At 39.6% G+C, this 19,630-nt stretch overlaps 1 long non-coding RNA gene across 1 annotated transcript; it reads right to left on the bottom strand.

Moving 5' to 3' along the window:
• Positions 1-2,637: 2,637 nt before the first annotated feature.
• LOC123392253 lies at positions 2,638-18,808 on the bottom strand. The gene is made up of 3 exons (XR_006606967.1): positions 18,676-18,808; positions 10,676-10,814; positions 2,638-2,811 (listed from the first exon to the last, which is right to left on the bottom strand). It is a non-coding gene; the product is annotated as an uncharacterized LOC123392253 (long non-coding RNA).
• Positions 18,809-19,630: the final 822 nt, after the last annotated feature.

Here is a 19,630-nt window from a genome sequence, read left to right as displayed (position 1 = left end):
CTTTGTCATTGAGACTTGTAAATTTTACTATTAGGTGACGGGGTGTGGGCCTATTCTTATTGATTTTGAGGGGCATTCTCTGAACCTCCTGAATTTTGATGCTCGTTCCTTTGCCATATTGGGGAAATTCTCCCCAATAATTCTCTCCAGGATACCTTCTGCTCTCACTTTCTTCTTCTTCTGGAATCCCAATTATTCTAATGTTGTTTTTCGTCTTATGGTGTCACTTATCTCTCGAATTCTCCCCTCGTGGTCCAGTAGCTGTTTGTCCCTCTTTTGCTCAGCTTCTTTATTCTCTGTCATTTGGTCTTCTATATCACTAATTCTTTCTTCTGCCTCATCATTATCCTAGCAGTGAGAGCCTCCATTTTTGATTGCACCTCATTAATAGCTTTTTTGATTTCACCTTGGTTAGATTTTAGTTCTTTTATTTCTCCAGAAAGGGCTTTTATATCTCTCGAGAGGGTTTCTCTAATATCTTCCATGCCTTTTTCGAGCCCGGCTAGAACCTTGAGAATTGTCATTCTGAACTCTAGATCTGACATATTACCGATGTCTGTATTGATTAGGTCCCTAGCCTTCGGTACTGCCTCTTGTTCTTTTTTTTTGTGTGTTGAATTTTTACGTCTTGTCATTTTGTCCAGATAAGACTAAATGAAGGGGCAAGTAAAATACTAAAAGGGTGGCAACAACCCCAGGAAAATATGCTTTAACCAAATTAGAAGAGATCCAAAATCGTGAGTGGGGAGAAAGGGGATAAAAAGAGGTTCAAAAAGGAAGAAAGAAAAAAAAAAAAAAAAAAAAAAAAGAAAAAAAAAGAGAAGAAAAGAAAAGAATTTTTTAAAAAAAGAATACACCTAAGAAAAATGTAAAAAAGAAAAAATATATATATTAGATAAACTAGTATAAAATCGTTAAAAAAAAAAAAAAAAGGTAACAGTTAAAAAAAAATTTTACCCGAAGGCGAGAAAAAAAAAGAAAAAATGAAAAAGAAAAAAATTAAATTAACTGCAAGACTAAAAAAAAATCACAGGAAAAAAGCCATGAGTTCTGTGCTTGGCTTTCTCCTCCTCTGGAATTCTGCTGCTCTCCTTGGTATTGAAACCGCACTCCTTGGTAGGTGAACTTGGTCTCGGCTGGATTTCTTGTTGATCTTCTGGGGGAGGGGCCTGTTGTAGTGATTCTCAAGTGTCTTTGCCCCAGGCGGAATTACGCCGCCCTTACCCGGGGCCGGGGTTTGCTTTCAGGAGCTTTTGTTCCCTGAGCGCTTTCCGTAGAGTTCCAGAGGACGGGAATACAAATGGCGGCCTCCTGGTCTCCGGCCCGGAGGAGCCGAGAGCCCAGGGCCGCACTCCTCAGTGCGCCCTCAGAGAACAGCGCCCAGTTACTCCCGTCTGCCTGACCTCCGGCCGCGCTCCGAGCTCACCGAGCCTACGACCGGTTCAAGGTAACACGGAGCTGCGAGCTTACTGTCGGCTCTGTCTCTGCAGCCGGCTTTCCCGTTCCAATACCCGCAAGCTCTGCGACACTCAGACACCCCCGATCCTTCTGTGACCCTGCGGGACCTGAGGCCACGCTGACCCCGCGTGGGCTTCGCCCCGGTTTAGCCTCTGGAGCGATGTCCCTCAGCGGAACAGACTTTTAAAAGTCCTGATTTTGTGCGCGGTTGCTCCGCCGCTTGCCGGGAGCCGGCCCCTCCCCCCGGGGTCTCTCTTCCCGTCGCTTTGGATTCACTTCTCCGCCGGTCCTACCTTTCAGAAAGTGGTTGTTTTTCTGTTTCCAGAATTGCTGTTCTTCTTCTCTTCGATCTGCCGATGGATTTTCAGGTGTTTGCAATCTTTAGATAAGCTATCTAGCTGATCTCCGGCTAGCTGAAGCAGTCTCAGCTTGCTACTTCTCCGCCATCTTGACTCCTCCCCCTCTTACTCTGCAAATTTAACAGGAGCATGCTACTACAGATAATTACGTTATCATTACTTTAAGTTGCATCAAAGTTCTTAATTGCAAAAAAAACTTAATTGCTCATATTATGTCTTTCTTTTACCTTTCATTTGTTCATAAGTTAACCTTTCAAAAAAGATCTAGGAAAATCTTGTAATACTGTGTGGTTTTCTGACAATCTGTTAAGCAGGAATTAGATGTTCATTGAATAGATTGTAAGTTGAAGATATGTGGGAATTTGGTGTTGTGTATGACTGACTTTGGGTCAACTTAACTGATAGTACACAAATCCTCTTTATTTTGGTTTGCTCATGATAAATGATAGTGTTCATGGTATATGGTATGCAATGATAAAAATCTCTTACAGGAAGCACTAACTACTTAAGTTATTATATTACTTAATTTAAAAGGGATCTCAAATGAGAAAAAATTGCTTGTTGAGTACAAAGAGCACAGTGTTCTTTCATTGAGCCACCTGTATGAATGAAAATGCCCACATACTACTTTAAAAGCAATGTAAATAAAATAGAGCTAAAAATCAATATGAGCAAAACTAAAGGGACTAGAAAACTGTGCTACTGTAATAGTGACTAGATTTGTAATAACCTGGGGAAGGAAAAAAACAGGCATTTCTTTAGAGGAGGCAGGGAAGAAAATATGACATAAGAGCCAAAGGCTATACTGAGTCAGTGAAATTGTCCATTATTTAAGCTGCAGGTGGTGACACTCACATAAACTGGTATAGCAAGATGCATCTAAAGCAAGTGATGGGAGCGGATTTAGTGTGAAATCCACTGCAGGATTCTGTTCTTCGTGGAAGAGCGCAGGTGAGCTCTGCCTTAGGAAAACATGGTCCTAGAAATGCCACCTCTGAAAAAAGACAAATTAAAGTCTAAGTACAATGAATCTATAATTTAAACCCTATTTCCCTATGTATGTATTATTAACAACTTGGCAGAAAAAATTTTGGGAATTAAGATTCCTGAGGTGGCAAAGAAGAAAAAGATAGCAAGGGAAAGGAAAAGAAATGACACAAGAAGATGAAGAGTAAAGCAAATGCAGTGGGAGGGGGGCTGAAGAAGGAAAAAGTGAACAGTGTGGTAAAAGAGAGATATCTAGGAGACAGGTAATAGAAGTAAGATCCAATATTACCAAAATATTGAGACTATATCAATGGAAATCTCCAAAAAAGTCTTCCTGCTTCCAGACAAAACTAAAATTGATGCTATTGGTCTTCATCATGTCTATTCTTAGTCTCTATTTCAGTGATCATATTTTCTGTAAAGAGTCTGATAAAAGTTTTTGGCTTTATCAATTACTCAACTCTGCTGTTGTGGGATGAAAGCAACCACAGGAATGTGTAAGCATATTGAAATGGGTATGTCGCAATAAAACTTTATTTATAAAAACAGGCAATAGGCCACATTTGTTCAACAAGCCCATACTGTTCCAATCTTACTATATTTTTTTGCTTCCTCTAAGACTTTCCACTAATGCCCCATCACTCAATGCACCAACTCTTTATAAGTTTTACAATTATGCTCCCTGTCTTTAAACTTGCCTCCCATTTCTTTTTTTTTTTTTTTAATTTTTTATTTTTTATAAACATATATTTTTATCCCCAGGGGTACAGGTCTGTGAATCACCAGGTTTACACACTTCACAGCACTCACCAAAGCACATACCCTCCCCAATGTCCATAATCCCACCCCCTTCTCCCAAACCCCCCCCCCCCCGGCAACCCTCAGTTTGTTTTGTGAGATTAAGAGTCACTTATGGTTTGTCTCCCTCCCAATCCCATCTTGTTTCATTTATTCTTCTTCTACCCACTTAAGCCTCCATGTTGCATCACCACTTCCTCATATCAGGGAGATCATATGATAGTTGTCTTTCTCCGCTTGACTTATTTCGCTAAGCATGATACGCTCTAGTTCCATCCATGTTGTTGCAAATGGCAAGATTTCATTTCTTTTGATGGCTGCATAGTATTCCATTGTGTATATATACCACATCTTCTTGATCCATTCATCTGTTGATGGACATCTAGGTTCTTTCCATAGTTTGGCTATTGTGGACATTGCTGCTATAAACATTCGGGTGCATGTGTCCCTTTGGATCACTACATTTGTATCTTTAGGGTAAATACCCAATAGTGCAATTGCTGGGTCATAGGGCAGTTCTATTTTCAACATTTTGAGGAAACTCCATGCTGTTTTCCAGAGTGGCTGCACCAGCTTGCATTCCCACCAACAGTGTAGGAGGGTTCCCCTTTCTCCGCATCCTCGCCAGCATCTGTCATTTCCTGACTTGTTGATTTTAGCCATTCTGACTGGTGTGAGGTGATATCTCATTGTGGTTTTGATTTGTATTTCCCTGATGCCGAGTGATATGGAGCACTTTTTCATGTGTCTGTTCGCCATCTGGATGTCTTCTTTGCAGAAATGTCTGTTCATGTCTTCTGCCCATTTCTTGATTGGATTATTTGTTCTTTGGGTGTTGAGTTTGCTAAGTTCTTTATAGATTCTGGACACTAGTCCTTTATCTGATATGTCGTTTGCAAATATCTTCTCCCATTCTGTCAGTTGTCTTTTGATTTTGTTAACTGTTTCTTTTGCTGTGCAAAAGCTTTTGATCTTGATGAAATCCCAGTAGTTCATTTTTTCCCTTGCTTCCCTTGCCTTTTGCGTTGTTCCTAGGAAGATATTGCTGCGGCAGAGGTCGAAGAGGTTGCTGCCCGTGTTCTCCTCAAGGATTTTGATGGATTCCTTTCGTACATTGAGGTCCTTCATCCATTTTGAGTCTATTTTTGTGTGTGGTGTAAGGAAATGGTCCAATTTCATTTTTCCTTATGTGGCTGTCCAATTTTCCCAGCACCATTTATTGAAAAGGCTGTCTTTTTTCCATTGGACATTCTTTCCTGCTTTGTCGAAGATTAGTTGATCATAGATTTGAGGGTCTATTTCTGGGCTCTCTATTCTGTTCCATTGATCTATGTGTCTGTTTTTGTGCCAGTACCATGTTGTCTTGATGATGACAGCTTTGTAATAGAGCTTGAAGTCCGGAATTGTGATGCCACCAACGTTGGCTTTCTTTTTCAATATCCCTTTGGCTATTCGAGGTCTTTTCTGGTTCCATATAAATTTTAGAATTATTTGTTCCATTTCTTTGAAAAAGATGGATGGTACTTTGATAGGAATTGCATTAAATGTGTAGATTGCTTTAGGTAGCATAGACATTTTCACAATATTTATTCTTCCAATCCAGGAGCATGGAACATTTTTCCATTTCTTTGTGTCTTCCTCAATTTCTTTCATGAGTACTTTATAGTTTTCTGAGTATAGATTCTGTGTCTCTTTGGTTAGGGTTATTCCTAGGTATCTTATGGTTTTGGATGCAATTGTAAATGGGATTGACTCCTTAATATCTCTTTCTTCTGTCTTGCTGTTGGTGTAGAGAAATGCAACTGATTTCTGTGCATTGATTTTATATCCTGACACTTTACTGAATTCCTGTATAAGTTCTAGCAGTTTTGGAGTGGAGTCTTTTGGGTTTTCCACATATAGTATCATATCATCTGCGAAGAGTGATAATTTGACTTCTTCTTTGCCGATTTGGATGCCTTTAATTTCCTTTTGTTGTCTGATTGCTGAGGCTAGGACCTCTAGTACGATGTTGAATAGCAGTGGTGATAATGGACATCCCTGCCGTGTTCCTGACCTTAGCGGAAAAGCTTTCAGTTTTTCTCCATTGAGAATGATATTTGCGGTGGGTTTTTCATAGATGGCTTTGATGATATTGAGGTATGTGCCCTCTATCCCTACACTTTGAAGAGTTTTGATCAGGAAGGGATGTTTGTACTTTGTCAAATGCTTTTTCAGCATCTATTGAGAGTATCATATGGTTCTTGTTCTTTCTTTTATTGATGTGTTTGTATCACATTGACTGATTTGCGGATGTTGAAACCAACCTTGCAGCCCTGGAATAAATCCCACTTGGTCGTGGTGAATAATCCTTTTTAATGTACTGTTGAATCCTATTGGCTAGTATTTTGTTGAGTATTTTCGCATCTGTGTTCATCAAGGATATCGGTCTATAGCTCTCTTTTTTGGTGGGATCCTTGTCTGGTTTTGGGATCAAGGTGATGCTGGCCTCATAAAATGAGTTTGGAAGTTTTCCTTCCATTTCTATTTTTTGGAACAGTTTCAGGAGAATAGGAATTAGTTCTTCTTTAAATGTTTGGTAGAATTCCCCCGGGAAGCCGTCTGGCCCTGGGCTTTTGTTTGTTTGGAGATTTTTAATGACTGTTTCAATCTCCTTACTGGTTATGGGTCTGTTCAGGCTTTCTATTTCTTCCTGGTTCAGTTGTGGTAGTTTATATGTTTCTAGGAATGCATCCATTTCTTCCAGATTGTCAAATTTGTTGCCGTAGAGTTGCTCATAGTATGTTCTTATAATAGTTTGTATTTCTTTGGTGTTAGTTGTGATCTCTCCTCTTTCATTCATGATTTTATTTATTTGGGTCCTTTCTCTTTTCTTTTTGATAAGTCGGGCCAGGGGTTTATCAATTTTATTAATTCTTTCAAAGAACCAGCTCCTAGTTTCGTTGATTTGTTCTATTGTTTTTTTGGTTTCTATTTCATTGATTTCTGCTCTGATCTTTATGATTTCTCTTCTCCTGCTGGGCTTAGGGTTTCTTTCTTGTTCTTTCTCCAGCTCCTTTAGGTGTAGGGTTAGGTTGTGTACCTGAGACCTTTCTTGTTTCTTGAGAAAGGCTTGTAGCGCTATATATTTTCCTCTCAGGACTGCCTTTGTTGTGTCCCACAGATTTTGAACCGTTGTATTTTCATTATCATTTGTTTCCATGATTTTTTTCAATTCTTCTTTAATTTCCCGGTTGACCCATTCATTCTTTAGAAGGATACTGTTTAGTCTCCATGTATTTGGGTTCTTTCCAAACTTCCTTTTGTGGTTGAGTTCTAGCTTTAGAGCATTGTGGTCTGAAAATATGCAGGGAATGATCCCAATCTTTTGATACCGGTTGAGTCCTGATTTAGGACCGAGGATGTGATCTATTCTGGAGAATGTTCCATGTGCACTAGAGAAGAATGTGTATTCTGTTGCTTTGGGGATGAAATATTCTGAATATATCTGTGATGTCCATCTGGTCCAGTGTGTCGTTTAAGGCCTTTATTTCCTTGCTGATCTTTTGCTTGGATGACCTGTCCATTTCAGTGAGGGGAGTGTTAAAGTCCCCTACTATGATTGTATTATTGTTGATGTGTTTTCTTTGATTTTGTTATTAATTGGTTTATATAGTTGGCTGCTCCCACATTGGGGGCATAGATATTTAAAATTGTTAAATCTTCTTGTTGGACAGACCCTTTGAGTATGATATAGTGTCCTTCCTCATCTCTTATTATAGTCTTTGGCTTAAAATCTAATTGATCTGATATAAGGATTGCCACTCCTGCTTTCTTCTGATGTCCATTAGCATGGTAAATTCTTTTCCACCCCCTCACTTTAAATCTGGAGGTGTCTTCGGGCTTGAAATGTGTTTCTTGGAGGCAACATATAGATGGGTTTTGTTTTTTTTTATCCATTCTGATACTCTGTGTCTTTTTGACAGGGGCATTTAGCCCATTAACATTCAGGGTAACTATTGAGAGATATGAATTTAGTGCCATTGTATTGCCTGTAAGGTGACTGTTACTGTATATGGTCTCTGTTCCTTTCTGATCTACCACTTGTAGGCTCTCTCTTTGCTTAGAGGACCCCTTTCAATATTTCCTGTAGAGCTGGTTTGGTATTTGCAAATTCTTTCAGTTGTTGTTTGTCCTGGAAGCTTTTAATCTCTCCTTCTATTTTCAATGATAGCCTAGCTGGATATAGTATTCTTGGCTGCATGTTTTTTCTCATTTAGTGCTCTGAAAATATCATGCCAGCTCTTTCTGGCCTGCCAGGTCTCTGTGGATAAGTCAGCTGCCAATCTAATATTTTTACCATTGTATGTTACAGACTTCTTTTCCCGGGCCGCTTTCAGGATTTTCTCTTTGTCATTGAGACTTGTAAATTTTACTATTAGGTGACGGGGTGTGGGCCTATTCTTATTGATTTTGAGGGGCATTCTCTGAACCTCCTGAATTTTGATGCTCGTTCCCTTTGCCATATTGGGGAAATTCTCCCCAATAATTCTCTCCAGGATACCTTCTGCTCCCCTCTCACTTTCTTCTTCTTCTGGAATCCCAATTATTCTAATGTTGTTTCGTCTTATGGTGTCACTTATCTCTCGAATTCTCCCCTCGTGGTCCAGTAGCTGTTTGTCCCTCTTTTGCTCAGCTTCTTTATTCTCTGTCATTTGGTCTTCTATATCACTAATTCTTTCTTCTGCCTCATTTATCCTAGCAGTGAGAGCCTCCATTTTTGATTGCACCTCATTAATAGCTTTTTTTGATTTCACCTTGGTTAGATTTTAGTTCTTTTATTTCTCCAGAAAGGGCTTTTATATCTCTCGAGAGGGTTTTCTCTAATATCTTCCATGCCTTTTTCGAGCCCGGCTAGAACCTTGAGAATTGTCATTCTGAACTCTAGATCTGACATATTACCGATGTCTGTATTGATTAGGTCCCTAGCCTTCGGTACTGCCTCTTGTTCTTTTTTTTTGTGTTGAATTTTTACGTCTTGTCATTTTGTCCAGATAAGACTAAATGAAGGGGCAAGTAAAATACTAAAAGGGTGGCAACAACCCCAGGAAAATATGCTTTAACCAAATTAGAAGAGATCCAAAATCGTGAGTGGGGAGAAAGAAAGGGATAAAAAGAGGTTCAAAAAGGAAGAAAGAAAAAAAAAAAAAAAAAAAAAAGAAAAGAAAAAAAAAAAAGAGAAGAAAAGAAAAGAATTTTTTAAAAAAAAGAATACACCTAAGAAAAATGTAAAAAAGAAAAAAATATATATATTAGATAAACTAGTATAAAATCGTTAAAAAAGAAAAAGGTAACAGTTAAAAAAAAATTTTACCCGAAGGGCGAGAAAAAAGAAAAAAAATGAAAAAGAAAAAAATTAAATTAACTGCAAGACTAAAAAAAAAATCACAGGAAAAAAGCCATGAGTTCTGTGCTTGGCTTTCTCCTCCTCTGGAATTCTGCTGCTCTCCTTGGTATTGAAACCGCACTCCTTGGTAGGTGAACTTGGTCTCGGCTGGATTTCTTGTTGATCTTCTGGGGGAGGGGCCTGTTGTAGTGATTCTCAAGTGTCTTTGCCCCAGGCGGAATTACGCCGCCCTTACCCGGGGCCGGGGTTTTGCTTTCAGGAGCTTTTGTTCCCTGAGCGCTTTCCGTAGAGTTCCAGAGGACGGGAATACAAATGGCGGCCTCCTGGTCTCCGGCCCGGAGGAGCCGAGAGCCCAGGGCCGCACTCCTCAGTGCGCCCTCAGAGAACAGCGCCCAGTTACTCCCGTCTGCCTGACCTCCGGCCGCGCTCCCGAGCTCACCGAGCCTACGACCGGTTCAAGGTAACACGGAGCTGCGAGCTTACTGTCGGCTCTGTCTCTGCAGCCGGCTTTCCCGTTCCAATACCCGCAAGCTCTGCGACACTCAGACACCCCCGATCCTTCTGTGACCCTGCGGGACCTGAGGCCACGCTGACCCCGCGTGGGCTTCGCCCCGGTTTAGCCTCTGGAGCGATGTCCCTCAGCGGAACAGACTTTTAAAAGTCCTGATTTTGTGCGCGGTTGCTCCGCCGCTTGCCGGGAGCCGGCCCCTCCCCCCGGGGGTCTCTCTTCCCGTCGCTTTGGATTCACTTCTCCCGCCGGTCCTACCTTTCAGAAAGTGGTTGTTTTTTTCTGTTTCCAGAATTGCTGTTCTTCTTCTCTTCGATCTGCCGATGGATTTTCAGGTGTTTGCAATCTTTAGATAAGCTATCTAGCTGATCTCCGGCTAGCTGAAGCAGTCTCAGCTTGCTACTTCTCCGCCATCTTGACTCCTCCCCCTCTTACTCTGCAAATTTAACAGGAGCATGCTACTACAGATAATTACGTTATCATTACTTTAAGTTGCATCAAAGTTCTTAATTGCAAAAAAAACTTAATTGCTCATATTATGTCTTTCTTTTACCTTTCATTTGTTCATAAGTTAACCTTTCAAAAAAGATCTAGGAAAATCTTGTAATACTGTGTGGTTTTCTGACAATCTGTTAAGCAGGAATTAGATGTTCATTGAATAGATTGTAAGTTGAAGATATGTGGGAATTTGGTGTTGTGTATGACTGACTTTGGGTCAACTTAACTGATAGTACACAAATCCTCTTTATTTTGGTTTGCTCATGATAAATGATAGTGTTCATGGTATATGGTATGCAATGATAAAAATCTCTTACAGGAAGCACTAACTACTTAAGTTATTATATTACTTAATTTAAAAGGGATCTCAAATGAGAAAAATTGCTTGTTGAGTACAAAGAGCACAGTGTTCTTTCATTGAGCCACCTGTATGAATGAAAATGCCCACATACTACTTTAAAAGCAATGTAAATAAAATAGAGCTAAAAATCAATATGAGCAAAACTAAAGGGACTAGAAAACTGTGCTACTGTAATAGTGACTAGATTTGTAATAACCTGGGGAAGGAAAAAAACAGGCATTTCTTTAGAGGAGGCAGGGAAGAAATATGACATAAGAGCCAAAGGCTATACTGAGTCAGTGAAATTGTCCATTATTTAAGCTGCAGGTGGTGACACTCACATAAACTGGTATAGCAAGATGCATCTAAAGCAAGTGATGGGAGCGGATTTAGTGTGAAATCCACTGCAGGATTCTGTTCTTCGTGGAAGAGCGCAGGTGAGCTCTGCCTTAGGAAAACATGGTCCTAGAAATGCCACCTCTGAAAAAAGACAAATTAAAGTCTAAGTACAATGAATCTATAATTTAAACCCTATTTCCCTATGTATGTATTATTAACAACTTGGCAGAAAATTTTGGGAATTAAGATTCCTGAGGTGGCAAAGAAGAAAAAGATAGCAAGGGAAAGGAAAAGAAATGACACAAGAAGATGAAGAGTAAAGCAAATGCAGTGGGAGGGGGGCTGGCTGAAGAAGGAAAAAGTGAACAGTGTGGTAAAAGAGAGATATCTAGGAGACAGGTAATAGAAGTAAGATCCAATATTACCAAAATATTGAGACTATATCAATGGAAATCTCCAAAAAAGTCTTCCTGCTTCCAGACAAAACTAAAATTGATGCTATTGGTCTTCATCATGTCTATTCTTAGTCTCTATTTCAGTGATCATATTTTCTGTAAAGAGTCTGATAAAAGTTTTTGGCTTTATCAATTACTCAACTCTGCTGTTGTGGGATGAAAGCAACCACAGGAATGTGTAAGCATATTGAAATGGGTATGTCGCAATAAAACTTTATTTATAAAAACAGGCAATAGGCCACATTTGTTCAACAAGCCCATACTGTTCCAATCTTACTATATTTTTTTGCTTCCTCTAAGACTTTCCACTAATGCCCCATCACTCAATGCACCAACTCTTTATAAGTTTTACAATTATGCTCCCTGTCTTTAAACTTGCCTCCCATTTCTTTTTTTTTTTTTTTAATTTTTTATTTTTTTATTAAACATATATTTTTTATCCCCAGGGGTACAGGTCTGTGAATCACCAGGTTTACACACTTCACAGCACTCACCAAAGCACATACCCTCCCCAATGTCCATAATCCCACCCCCTTCTCCCAAACCCCCTCCCCCCCGGCAACCCTCAGTTTGTTTTGTGAGATTAAGAGTCACTTATGGTTTGTCTCCCTCCCAATCCCATCTTGTTTCATTTATTCTTCTTCTACCCACTTAAGCCTCCATGTTGCATCACCACTTCCTCATATCAGGGAGATCATATGATAGTTGTCTTTCTCCGCTTGACTTATTTCGCTAAGCATGATACGCTCTAGTTCCATCCATGTTGTTGCAAATGGCAAGATTTCATTTCTTTTGATGGCTGCATAGTATTCCATTGTGTATATATACCACATCTTCTTGATCCATTCATCTGTTGATGGACATCTAGGTTCTTTCCATAGTTTGGCTATTGTGGACATTGCTGCTATAAACATTCGGGTGCATGTGTCCCTTTGGATCACTACATTTGTATCTTTAGGGTAAATACCCAATAGTGCAATTGCTGGGTCATAGGGCAGTTCTATTTTTTCAACATTTTGAGGAAACTCCATGCTGTTTTCCAGAGTGGCTGCACCAGCTTGCATTCCCACCAACAGTGTAGGAGGGTTCCCCTTTCTCCGCATCCTCGCCAGCATCTGTCATTTCCTGACTTGTTGATTTTAGCCATTCTGACTGGTGTGAGGTGATATCTCATTGTGGTTTTGATTTGTATTTCCCTGATGCCGAGTGATATGGAGCACTTTTTCATGTGTCTGTTCGCCATCTGGATGTCTTCTTTGCAGAAATGTCTGTTCATGTCTTCTGCCCCATTTCTTGATTGGATTATTTGTTCTTTGGGTGTTGAGTTTGCTAAGTTCTTTATAGATTCTGGACACTAGTCCTTTATCTGATATGTCGTTTGCAAATATCTTCTCCCATTCTGTCAGTTGTCTTTTGATTTTGTTAACTGTTTCTTTTGCTGTGCAAAAGCTTTTGATCTTGATGAAATCCCAGTAGTTCATTTTTTCCCCTTGCTTCCCTTGCCTTTTGCGTTGTTCCTAGGAAGATATTGCTGCGGCAGAGGTCGAAGAGGTTGCTGCCCGTGTTCTCCTCAAGGATTTTGATGGATTCCTTTCGTACATTGAGGTCCTTCATCCATTTTGAGTCTATTTTTGTGTGTGGTGTAAGGAAATGGTCCAATTTCATTTTTCCTTATGTGGCTGTCCAATTTTCCCAGCACCATTTATTGAAAAGGCTGTCTTTTTTTTTTCCATTGGACATTCTTTCCTGCTTTGTCGAAGATTAGTTGATCATAGATTTGAGGGTCTATTTCTGGGCTCTCTATTCTGTTCCATTGATCTATGTGTCTGTTTTTTGTGCCAGTACCATGTTGTCTTGATGATGACAGCTTTGTAATAGAGCTTGAAGTCCGGAATTGTGATGCCACCAACGTTGGCTTTCTTTTTCATATCCCTTTGGCTATTCGAGGTCTTTTCTGGTTCCATATAAATTTTAGAATTATTTGTTCCATTTCTTTGAAAAAGATGGATGGTACTTTGATAGGAATTGCATTAAATGTGTAGATTGCTTTAGGTAGCATAGACATTTTCACAATATTTATTCTTCCAATCCAGGAGCATGGAACATTTTTCCATTTCTTTGTGTCTTCCTCAATTTCTTTCATGAGTACTTTATAGTTTTCTGAGTATAGATTCTGTGTCTCTTTGGTTAGGGTTATTCCTAGGTATCTTATGGTTTTGGATGCAATTGTAAATGGGATTGACTCCTTAATATCTCTTTCTTCTGTCTTGCTGTTGGTGTAGAGAAATGCAACTGATTTCTGTGCATTGATTTTATATCCTGACACTTTACTGAATTCCTGTATAAGTTCTAGCAGTTTTGGAGTGGAGTCTTTTGGGGTTTTCCACATATAGTATCATATCATCTGCGAAGAGTGATAATTTGACTTCTTCTTTGCCGATTTGGATGCCTTTAATTTCCTTTTGTTGTCTGATTGCTGAGGCTAGGACCTCTAGTACGATGTTGAATAGCAGTGGTGATAATGGACATCCCTGCCGTGTTCCTGACCTTAGCGGAAAAGCTTTCAGTTTTTCTCCATTGAGAATGATATTTGCGGTGGGTTTTTTCATAGATGGCTTTGATGATATTGAGGTATGTGCCCTCTATCCCTACACTTTGAAGAGTTTTGATCAGGAAGGGATGTTGTACTTTGTCAAATGCTTTTTCAGCATCTATTGAGAGTATCATATGGTTCTTGTTCTTTCTTTTATTGATGTGTTGTATCACATTGACTGATTTGCGGATGTTGAACCAACCTTGCAGCCCTGGAATAAATCCCACTTGGTCGTGGTGAATAATCTTTTTAATGTACTGTTGAATCCTATTGGCTAGTATTTTGTTGAGTATTTTCGCATCTGTGTTCATCAAGGATATCGGTCTATAGCTCTCTTTTTTGGTGGGATCCTTGTCTGGTTTTGGGATCAAGGTGATGCTGGCCTCATAAAATGAGTTTGGAAGTTTTCCTTCCATTTCTATTTTTTGGAACAGTTTCAGGAGAATAGGAATTAGTTCTTCTTTAAATGTTTGGTAGAATTCCCCCGGGAAGCCGTCTGGCCCTGGGCTTTTGTTTGTTTGGAGATTTTTAATGACTGTTTCAATCTCCTTACTGGTTATGGGTCTGTTCAGGCTTTCTATTTCTTCCTGGTTCAGTTGTGGTAGTTTATATGTTTCTAGGAATGCATCCATTTCTTCCAGATTGTCAAATTTGTTGCCGTAGAGTTGCTCATAGTATGTTCTTATAATAGTTTGTATTTCTTTGGTGTTAGTTGTGATCTCTCCTCTTTCATTCATGATTTTATTTATTTGGGTCCTTTCTCTTTTCTTTTTGATAAGTCGGGCCAGGGGTTTATCAATTTTATTAATTCTTTCAAAGAACCAGCTCCTAGTTTCGTTGATTTGTTCTATTGTTTTTTTTTTGTTTCTATTTCATTGATTTCTGCTCTGATCTTTATGATTTCTCTTCTCCTGCTGGGCTTAGGGTTTCTTCTTGTTCTTTCTTTCTCCAGCTCCTTTAGGTGTAGGGTTAGGTTGTGTACCTGAGACCTTTCTTGTTTCTTGAGAAAGGCTTGTACCGCTATATATTTTCCTCTCAGGACTGCCTTTGTTGTGTCCCACAGATTTTGAACCGTTGTATTTTCATTATCATTTGTTTTCCATGATTTTTTTCAATTCTTCTTTAATTTCCCGGTTGACCCATTCATTCTTTAGAAGGATACTGTTTAGTCTCCATGTATTTGGGTTCTTTCCAAACTTCCTTTTGTGGTTGAGTTCTAGCTTTAGAGCATTGTGGTCTGAAAATATGCAGGGAATGATCCCAATCTTTTGATACCGGTTGAGTCCTGATTTAGGACCGAGGATGTGATCTATTCTGGAGAATGTTCCATGTGCACTAGAGAAGAATGTGTATTCTGTTGCTTTGGGATGAAATATTCTGAATATATCTGTGATGTCCATCTGGTCCAGTGTGTCATTTAAGGCCTTTATTTCCTTGCTGATCTTTTGCTTGGATGACCTGTCCATTTCAGTGAGGGGAGTGTTAAAGTCCCCTACTATCATTGTATTATTGTTGATGTGTTTCTTTGATTTTGTTATTAATTGGTTTATATAGTTGGCTGCTCCCACATTGGGGGCATAGATATTTAAAATTGTTAAATCTTCTTGTTGGACAGACCCTTTGAGTATGATATAGTGTCCTTCCTCATCTCTTATTATAGTCTTTGGCTTAAAATCTAATTGATCTGATATAAGGATTGCCACTCCTGCTTTCTTCTGATGTCCATTAGCATGGTAAATTCTTTTCCACCCCCTCACTTTAAATCTGGAGGTGTCTTCGGGCTTGAAATGTGTTTCTTGGAGGCAACATATAGATGGGTTTTGTTTTTTTATCCATTCTGATACCCTGTGTCTTTTGACAGGGGCATTTAGCCCATTCACATTCAGGGTAACTATTGAGAGATATGAATTTAGTGCCATTGTATTGCCTGTAAGGTGACTGTTACTGTATATGGTCTCTGTTCCTTTCTGATCTACCACTTGTAGGCTCTCTCTTTTGCTTAGAGGACCCCTTTCAATATTTCCTGTAGAGCTGGTTTGGTATTTGCAAATTCTTTCAGTTGTTGTTTGTCCTGGAAGCTTTTAATCTCTCCTTCTATTTTCAATGATAGCCTAGCTGGATATAGTATTCTTGGCTGCATGTTTTTCTCGTTTAGTGCTCTGAAAATATCATGCCAGCTCTTTCTGGCCTGCCAGGTCTCTGTGGATAAGTCAGCTGCCAATCTAATATTTTTACCATTGTATGTTACATTGTATGTTACAGACTTCTTTTCCCGGGCTGCTTTCAGGATTTTCTCTTTGTCATTGAGACTTGTAAATTTTACTATTAGGTGACGGGGTGTGGGCCTATTCTTATTGATTTTGAGGGGCATTCTCTGAACCTCCTGAATTTTGATGCTCGTTCCCTTTGCCATATTGGGGAAATTCTCCCCAATAATTCTCTCCAGGATACCTTCTGCTCTCACTTTCTTCTTCTTCTGGAATCCCAATTATTCTAATGTTGTTTCGTCTTATGGTGTCACTTATCTCTCGAATTCTCCCCTCGTGGTCCAGTAGCTGTTTGTCCCTCTTTTGCTCAGCTTCTTTATTCTCTGTCATTTGGTCTTCTATATCACTAATTCTTTCTTCTGCCTCATTTATCCTAGCAGTGAGAGCCTCCATTTTTGATTGCACCTCATTAATAGCTTTTTTGATTTCACCTTGGTTAGATTTTAGTTCTTTTATTTCTCCAGAAAGGGCTTTTATATCTCTCGAGAGGGTTTCTCTAATATCTTCCATGCCTTTTTCGAGCCCGGCTAGAACCTTGAGAATTGTCATTCTGAACTCTAGATCTGACATATTACCGATGTCTGTATTGATTAGGTCCCTAGCCTTCGGTACTGCCTCTTGTTCTTTTTTTTGTGTTGAATTTTTACGTCTTGTCATTTTGTCCAGATAAGACTAAATGAAGGGGCAAGTAAAATACTAAAAGGGTGGCAACAACCCCAGGAAAATATGCTTTAACCAAATTAGAAGAGATCCAAAATCGTGAGTGGGGAGAAAGGGGATAAAAAGAGGTTCAAAAAGGAAGAAAGAAAAAAAAAAAAAACAAAAAGAAAAGAAAAAAAAAAGAGAAGAAAAGAAAAGAATTTTTTAAAAAAAGAATACACCTAAGAAAAATGTAAAAAAGAAAAAATATATATATTAGATAAACTAGTATAAAATCGTTAAAAAAGAAAAAGGTAACAGTTAAAAAAAAATTTTACCCGAAGGCGAGAAAAAGAAAAAAATGAAAAAGAAAAAAATTAAATTAACTGCAAGACTAAAAAAAATCACAGGAAAAAAGCCATGAGTTCTGTGCTTGGCTTTCTCCTCCTCTGGAATTCTGCTGCTCTCCTTGGTATTGAAACCGCACTCCTTGGTAGGTGAACTTGGTCTCGGCTGGATTTCTTGTTGATCTTCTGGGGGAGGGGCCTGTTGTAGTGATTCTCAAGTGTCTTTGCCCCAGGCGGAATTACGCCGCCCTTACCCGGGGCCGGGGTTTGCTTTCAGGAGCTTTTGTTCCCTGAGCGCTTTCCGTAGAGTTCCAGAGGACGGGAATACAAATGGCGGCCTCCTGGTCTCCGGCCCGGAGGAGCCGAGAGCCCAGGGCCGCACTCCTCAGTGCGCCCTCAGAGAACAGCGCCCAGTTACTCCCGTCTGCCTGACCTCCGGCCGCGCTCCGAGCTCACCGAGCCTACGACCGGTTCAAGGTAACACGGAGCTGCGAGCTTACTGTCGGCTCTGTCTCTGCAGCCGGCTTTCCCCGTCCCAATACCCGCAAGCTCTGCGACACTCAGACACCCCCGATCCTTCTGTGACCCTGCGGGACCTGAGGCCACGCTGACCCCGCGTGGGCTTCGCCCCGGTTTAGCCTCTGGAGCGATGTCCCTCAGCGGAACAGACTTTTAAAAGTCCTGATTTTGTGCGCGGTTGCTCCGCCGCTTGCCGGGAGCCGGCCCCTCCCCCCGGGGTCTCTCTTCCCGTCGCTTTGGATTCACTTCTCCGCCGGTCCTACCTTTCAGAAAGTGGTTGTTTTTCTGTTTCCAGAATTGCTGTTCTTCTTCTCTTCGATCTGCCGATGGATTTTCAGGTGTTTGCAATCTTTAGATAAGCTATCTAGCTGATCTCCGGCTAGCTGAAGCAGTCTCAGCTTGCTACTTCTCCGCCATCTTGACTCCTCCCCCTCTTACTCTGCAAATTTAACAGGAGCATGCTACTACAGATAATTACGTTATCATTACTTTAAGTTGCATCAAAGTTCTTAATTGCAAAAAAAACTTAATTGCTCATATTATGTCTTTCTTTTACCTTTCATTTGTTCATAAGTTAACCTTTCAAAAAAGATCTAGGAAAATCTTGTAATACTGTGTGGTTTTCTGACAATCTGTTAAGCAGGAATTAGATGTTCATTGAATAGATTGTAAGTTGAAGATATGTGGGAATTTGGTGTTGTGTATGACTGACTTTGGGTCAACTTAACTGATAGTACACAAATCCTCTTTATTTTGGTTTGCTCATGATAAATGATAGTGTTCATGGTATATGGTATGCAATGATAAAAATCTCTTACAGGAAGCACTAACTACTTAAGTTATTATATTACTTAATTTAAAAGGGATCTCAAATGAGAAAAATTGCTTGTTGAGTACAAAGAGCACAGTGTTCTTTCATTGAGCCACCTGTATGAATGAAAATGCCCACATACTACTTTAAAAGCAATGTAAATAAAATAGAGCTAAAAATCAATATGAGCAAAACTAAAGGGACTAGAAAACTGTGCTACTGTAATAGTGACTAGATTTGTAATAACCTGGGGAAGGAAAAAAACAGGCATTTCTTTAGAGGAGGCAGGGAAGAAATATGACATAAGAGCCAAAGGCTATACTGAGTCAGTGAAATTGTCCATTATTTAAGCTGCAGGTGGTGACACTCACATAAACTGGTATAGCAAGATGCATCTAAAGCAAGTGATGGGAGCGGATTTAGTGTGAAATCCACTGCAGGATTCTGTTCTTCGTGGAAGAGCGCAGGTGAGCTCTGCCTTAGGAAAACATGGTCCTAGAAATGCCACCTCTGAAAAAAGACAAATTAAAGTCTAAGTACAATGAATCTATAATTTAAACCCTATTTCCCTATGTATGTATTATTAACAACTTGGCAGAAAATTTTGGGAATTAAGATTCCTGAGGTGGCAAAGAAGAAAAAGATAGCAAGGGAAAGGAAAAGAAATGACACAAGAAGATGAAGAGTAAAGCAAATGCAGTGGGAGGGGGGCTGAAGAAGGAAAAAGTGAACAGTGTGGTAAAAGAGAGATATCTAGGAGACAGGTAATAGAAGTAAGATCCAATATTACCAAAATATTGAGACTATATCAATGGAAATCTCCAAAAAAGTCTTCCTGCTTCCAGACAAAACTAAAATTGATGCTATTGGTCTTCATCATGTCTATTCTTAGTCTCTATTTCAGTGATCATATTTTCTGTAAAGAGTCTGATAAAAGTTTTTGGCTTTATCAATTACTCAACTCTGCTGTTGTGGGATGAAAGCAACCACAGGAATGTGTAAGCATATTGAAATGGGTATGTCGCAATAAAACTTTATTTATAAAAACAGGCAATAGGCCACATTTGTTCAACAAGCCCATACTGTTCCAATCTTACTATATTTTTTTGCTTCCTCTAAGACTTTCCACTAATGCCCCATCACTCAATGCACCAACTCTTTATAAGTTTTACAATTATGCTCCCTGTCTTTAAACTTGCCTCCCATTTCTTTTTTTTTTTTTTTAATTTTTTATTTTTTATAAACATATATTTTTATCCCCAGGGGTACAGGTCTGTGAATCACCAGGTTTACACACTTCACAGCACTCACCAAAGCACATACCCT

Source organism: Mustela putorius, unplaced genomic scaffold (assembly GCF_011764305.1).
Source record: "Mustela putorius furo isolate JIRA1106 unplaced genomic scaffold, ASM1176430v1.1 tig00000480_pilon_pilon_pilon, whole genome shotgun sequence".
NCBI lineage: Eukaryota > Metazoa > Chordata > Mammalia > Carnivora > Mustelidae > Mustela > Mustela putorius.
The sequence above is the reverse complement of the archived record's forward strand: the minus strand, read 5'-3'. Positions and strand labels throughout refer to the sequence as shown.